The following is a 6,862-nucleotide window of genomic DNA, read 5'->3' on the forward strand; positions in this document are numbered from 1 at the left end:
AGTTCCCTACAGAAAGAGTTCCAATCGGCTGCAGTACTACTGCTAATTTCTAAATCCGAAATCCAGTAGTCAACTGGCAGTCTATTCACCAAGTAATAAGAAATTAATAAAAGTTCACCAATACTCAAACTACTTTCAGCAAACCACGTGTCCTTGCTTACACTCCGTTTCACAAAATGTCCATTTTCACCAGATTTCTTGGACCGCCATTCAAACTTATCTGTAATTTCCTTCCTTTCACACAATCTCAACTTATTATTATTATCAGATAAACGCATGAAAAATTTAGAATTCACTTTACATAGCGCCATGCAATCCGAAAATTAATCAACACTATTTCACACAACACACAATGAAGCTTAATACAAAATAATTTTTCCAAATTAACCCCCTTTTCCGATTAAAGAACTGTAATTCGTCCATTAATGTCACATGACATATCTCATGATCTCTCATTTCCCTCGCACAAAATAAAGCGTAATCGGAACTGCGTACTTCCAAAGCTGCCTTCAGGGTGCTTTGGTACTTCTCACATTATTACCAAAGTCCTAGGTAGTAACCTTTATCGCCTCCAAAATGTCGCCAAAGTACCAGTTACCATATTCCAAAGATCAGCCAAAATTTTTTCATTTTCAATAACCTCTGTATCACTTTCTTCACTATCGGAAGCGAATTATAATGACGAGGAATTAGATTTAAATCATATTAAAGATGGAGTACATCGAGATGAAATACTACATTTAGTAAGGAATTATAAGCCAAATAAAATAAAAACATCTGCGCTGACAGACCAACTTCCAATTCATTGCGCGCTGCGGCATTCCCCCCCCCCCTGCCGTAGAGCAGTGTGAAATTGATAAACAGATTTAGGAATGGTTAGAGAAACGAAGGATGTGCCTTTATCCATTTTTTGTGTAATGGACTTCGAAACATACTTTCGCTTTGTAGATCCTTTACATATTAGTAAATATATATCGGAAATTCTATTTGACATAATAAAAAGTTCAAGCTTACTTTTTATAAAATTGCTCTAACAGTCTGCAAAAAATAATAAGCCGGATCCAATTCAAAGGTTAAGGAACAATGCAATCTGCAACATTAACTGAATTAGATAATTTTAGCTTAGCTTATACCGTCCGTTATACATTAAACGTATTATGTGCACACGCATGTTCGCAGCCATAAAGGTCTTATGTGCATGCGTCAACACGACGCATGCACAGAAAGTTTGTAGCTTTGAGGTCCAAATTAACGACTTTTGACTGTAATGGCTACTAAGTAAACCTTCATTTACACACCAGTCAAGTAATGCTCTTTTCCTTTTTCTTTTCAAATCATACAGAAACTTCAAATTAATCTTACCACATTCTGCCATGAAACAAGCAATATACTTCCTAACCAACACACACACACCACAAGCCTTTATGAATTTACCGCAATCATGTAACCGATTACGTCATAATAGGGTTTCCATAACATTCAACTACTCAGGCTACCATAAATGAAACAACTTCGCAATGATACAAGGGGTACCCTTCTCTCTACTCTAACCTAATTCTATATTAGTAATTAACAATGTTTAATTTTTCTTTAATAATAATTTTAAATGAAAATGCCTAATGCATTAAAAAATAAATAATATAATCTCTAAAGAAAGAAATAAACAATATAATCTATAAACTCATACTCTATTTTTTCATGTAAAGTTAATGCCATAGATCAGTGTTTTTTTTTAAATTGTATGGTAGTGCAACTCCATGAAAATGCAGACTCCAAAAACACTATTTCATGACCCATTGACCCTTAGTAATATGTGATCAATTCACATTTTTATCCACCTTACTATTCCACTATTCATTTTCACTACTCCATTTGTGGTCTCGACCTGTAGTTTGAATACCACTGCCACAAGTCATATTTAAGGTAATATGACTGCTGTATAAATTTGTATAATTATTTTTTAGTTCTAGAGAATTTTTTTATTCTTATATATTGAAGAACTAAAGTGCTTGCTTTGCATAAAGACTTATTACACTTGATTGTAGTTTTATCACCTATATTTAATTGTTCTTTATAACATTTAATAGATATTAGCTGCTTTATTCCACAAAACATAAATTGCATGCTATAAAAAAGGGAACACGAGAACCCTCAAGCTAGGTCCGAATGTGAAATTCTACTTCTTGAAGACAGATTGCTCTTCAATATTAGCTTGAAAGACAGAATTATTCGGTCATCCCATAAACTTGTATTTTTTTAAATTAATTAAGATACACAAAATTGAGATATTTTAGGTTATTTAATCTCTCTTCATTCTCTGCTACTAAATATTTATGATGCATTTGGTTCGACCAGGGTTTGCTTATCGAGCTCTACATATCTTACAGGACAAAGTTCAGAATTTCTGGAACCACTGTTGATAGTGGCTTGTTATCTGATCCCCATGTATTGCATTTATATTCCTTTTAATTGTTTAGTCACTTTTATTATATCTTAGAAAAATAATTTAAACTGCACTCTTCAAAACGTTCTCTAAGAATAAAATGAAGGTAAAATTATTGCTTGATTTAACAGCAGGCAAATACATAAATTATCCCGTTCCTGACTTTGCATGCAGCCAGAAAAACTGTATTTTTTATGGGATGACCCAAAAGGCTAGAAGCCCTACCAATTGGTAGAAAGGAAGTGCATCTTCTTAGATGGAATATCCAAAGTTTTCATTTTCACATAATGACAGTATGAAGTTTGAAAAAGGGACAAAAGAATGGTGCACTGACCAGCACTACCAATAAATACAGTACCAAAACTTGTATAAGTCAAATCCTAGTACTATATTTATATGTTATAAGACTTGTTGAATATCAGAATTTTCCATGGAAAGATACTGCAGAGAGCCCAATAAATGTAAAAATTGCTGAATATGGCAGTATTAATCCAAAACTGGTAATCACAATAAAGTGTTATTCATAGGTAGCAACCATTGGTGTTGCTGTCTTTCACTGCTGTTTGCAATGTGCATTTTGTATCACACTTATCATTGTCTTTGCACATGTAATTTATTCTTTGTTTACATATTATTTTGTCTGATTTTCACAATGTCTTTTCTAAAGGTAAATCTATCAAAAAAAAAGTCTTCACAAAGAAAGTTTAGCACATCACTTCTTTATTTATATATTTGTTTAGGCATGAAAAACAAACAGCAAAGATTCTTCCAAGGAAATTTTAAATGTGATTATATCTCAATAGGGTAACTTCGTAATGGCACAGTTAGGGAAATATGTGCCCTTTCCAGGGCCTCACAAATCTAATAAAGAGAAAATGAAGCATTTTAATAACAAGTTTTCTTCTTCTAACTTTAGTTTATATGTACAGTGGAACCTCTAGATACACAAGTTTAATTCGTTCCAGCATTGAGCTCGTATAGCGAATTTCTCGTATCTAGAAACAAACTTCCCCATTGAAAATAATGGAAATACAGTTAATCCGTTCCACATTCCCAAAAATCTCATTACCATCACATCTTCAGTCGACGTACCTAGTGTTTTATGGAGAAGGTCCAAGTACAGATTCTTAGCCTTAGTGCAAATGATAGCTTCTGACACCAAATCTCCTTTCAACTGCTTCTCATTAATCCATACCAACAATATCTTCAGGAGTTTTGTACGGTGCTTGGAAATAGCGTTAACTCATTTGGCTATATCAGGTTTCTTAATTTATTCCTCCTTCTTCAGAATAATGCAGATTGTCGATGTCGGAACAGCCATAAGTATTTCCCAATTCCATCATGCTTATGTTTATCTATGATTTCTTTCTTAATTTCAATGGCCATGGCTTTCTTTCTTTTTCTTTGTAGCACTATCTGAGGCAACGAGCTTCTTGGGAGGCATCATGTAATAATTATTTTCACGTTAAATGTAAAAAGCAATTAACTCACACAAACATGTAGATCAAAGAACACTGAGTGATCTGAGGAGGGTATTCCACAAGTCAAGCTGTACAATATAATCTTTATTTAGTAACATAACAGTTATTTGTGTTGCATCTTCATCTGAACTTTTTTCTCCTTTAAATTCTCCTTGACCACAAAATTATTAGTATAAATTCCAGGCTGTGAAAATTTGCTTAATTTTCATTATTTACTCTTTCCTATGAATTTTACGTTCTTTCATAATAAAATTGCCATCCTAGTCTCATTTTACTACTTTTTAAAATTCAGTTTGATATAAGATATAAATCTCTCACTTTTATTAAGCATTAATCTGAAAGTACTTTCTTCTTTTATAAATTTCAAAAGTCCTTCTGCATTAATTGTTGTTTCTTGGCTTTCTTTCATAAAGCCTTTAGTAATCGATCTTGAGAAATGCAAAGTGAACCTTACCTTTTTAGACTGTTCTGCCTCAGTTCTCAAGCACATATATTTCCCCAAATACTTATTTCAGTTACAGATTTATTTACCATCTCTAATTCATTTTTAGATGCTTTAATTGAGATTAGCTCCTTGTAACTCTCCCATTTTACCAGGAGGCTCTTCGTTTTTAATTTTTAGCCTTACTCAAAAAAGTGATCTTACTGATAAAATAAATATAATGAATTAATAAAACTCAAATTATGTAAATTCCATTCCTCTGCCATCACTGATTATCAGTATAATTTTTCTTACTAAATTTTATTTGATCTGAAAGGTATCTACTCTAGACATCTGCAAAACTTTTTTAAGGAAGATTCAACCAAAAGTAAAGCAGGTAATATAAAAAAAAAAAAAAAAAAAAATTAAGTCAATTTCTTCTTAGGTCAACAAAGAAAATTTTTTAGTTAACTTTTATTAACATTTTTTCATTTCTAGTTTATGAAGCTGAAGGTGGTCTATAATTTCTCATTTTGCCATCTCTTGTAATGCTTCATTATTGCAAGGAACCTTTCCAGTGAGTTCCGAGCAGTCCAGTTCTTCAATTAATTTCACATGACTCAAGGTGACATAGACTTTTATTTTGCAAGGAACCCATTTTAAAGGGTTATATTTTAAACATATATTATTATCATGTTAACATAGAAATAAGGGGAGAATTTTCACTACATAATGGGGCACATTACATCCACTTCATCCAAATCTATAAAACTACAATTCTTCAATTCCATACACTTTAAAAGTCTTTAGAACTCTGTCTTATTGTTGCCGCTTATTTTTGTTAAATATTACAATCCCATTTATCACAGTCATGTACTATTATTTATTAGTTGTTATAAAATTAATTTTTACAGCACATGAGAATTCCTGATGACTGAATCCAAAATCCAAAATTAATCTCAGTCTGAATCCAAAATTAAACTCAGTCTGAATATATTTAATAAAAAACAGCATATCTTTAGTTCCAATAAACAGGAATAAATAAGTAGGAATTGACTTTAATATGTGAAAAAACTGTATTAACATAAAGTGTCATCCCCTACAAGTTAAAAAAAATGTATTTGAACTTGAGTGGCTGAATAAAAGGTATTTTATTAGCGACTGAAAATTTGAACAACATTATAGGGAGAGTGTGAGCTAATAGTAGGAATTTAAAAATCAAAATTAAATACAATGAGTTAATATTTATATTTAATTTCAGTTTACATCAATAAGTGGTACATTAAAATATTTATCCACGTGATATGAAAATAAATTCATTTTATTTTCATCACATTTGTAAATATCTGTACTAAACAATACTTTTCTTCACTGCTATCTATTTTCTCAGTAAAAAAAAAGTAATGAATTTTAGAATTCTGATTCAATAATAAAATATATATTTTAAATCATAGTCATTATAAATACTTAAATAACCTGATTCATGCATTATGAAGTGAATTTATGTCAATTTGAATTCTTTTGAAATGGCACTGTTGTGCAGCTGTAAACTCCCTGTTTTTTATGCAAGGAATCTCCAGGGTTTTCATATCTTAATTTTGTTAGGATTTGGAATTTTTTTAATACAGATGACACCATGACTTTCATTAATATTTGTTTGGCGTGTTATTGTATCTTAACCATGACTTTCTTTATGATGATTTTATAGATAACACACACAGCGGTATTTGCCAAAGGAAGGGATGTCCTGTGGAGGACTTCCAAGGGAAACTGGCTCTTAGCCATGTTACACATAGAAAAAAAAACATAAAAATGCCCATTCTTCTTGATTTAAATCCCAGACCAAATTACTAATGCTCAGAAACTTTAGTGCTTAGCCGCTGGTGGGATATCACATGTTGTATGATTTCTTTCAAACTAATTATTTTGGTATCTTAGTTTGATTACATTTATCAATGTGTACTCTAAAATGCTATTTTTCCTGATATAGAACCTATTTGATGAGAATCAGCACATTATCTAATGTCTGATAGTATGCCATTCATTTAAGGGAAAAAAAAAGTTGCCTACCAGTGGTAAAATTGCCTAATACTGCTAATTCAACCTTAGTTCGATTTCAGGTGAATGACCTGGCAGCAAGGGTGTTTTCATGGTTTTCCCCATGTATAATGTGGATATGAGCCAGTTTTCCTTAAAAAATCTTCCACAAAGGCATCTCCTGTTAGCAGATAGTCCAAGTATGCTTTGCCATAGTCAAACGAACCAAACCATTTAAGGGGGGAAAAAATAGATGAATTCAATTTCATTAGAGGATAAATTCCAGAAACCCATTATTGAAGAAATATGGAAAAAATTAGAATTTCACATATAGTGTTTGCTGTAATGTGCTGCAAGAAAATATAGTAAATTAAATAACCTGTATAAGATTTAGAAACATGCGAAGCAACTGATTTAAGCAAATTGACATTCCTGACAGCCAAACAATTACAGATAAAATAAGAAAATAAGGCACTGTAG

Source organism: Stegodyphus dumicola, chromosome 12 (assembly GCF_044657685.1).
Source record: "Stegodyphus dumicola isolate Sdum_Otavi_A_Nest chromosome 12, ASM4465768v1".
Lineage (NCBI taxonomy): Eukaryota > Metazoa > Arthropoda > Arachnida > Araneae > Eresidae > Stegodyphus > Stegodyphus dumicola.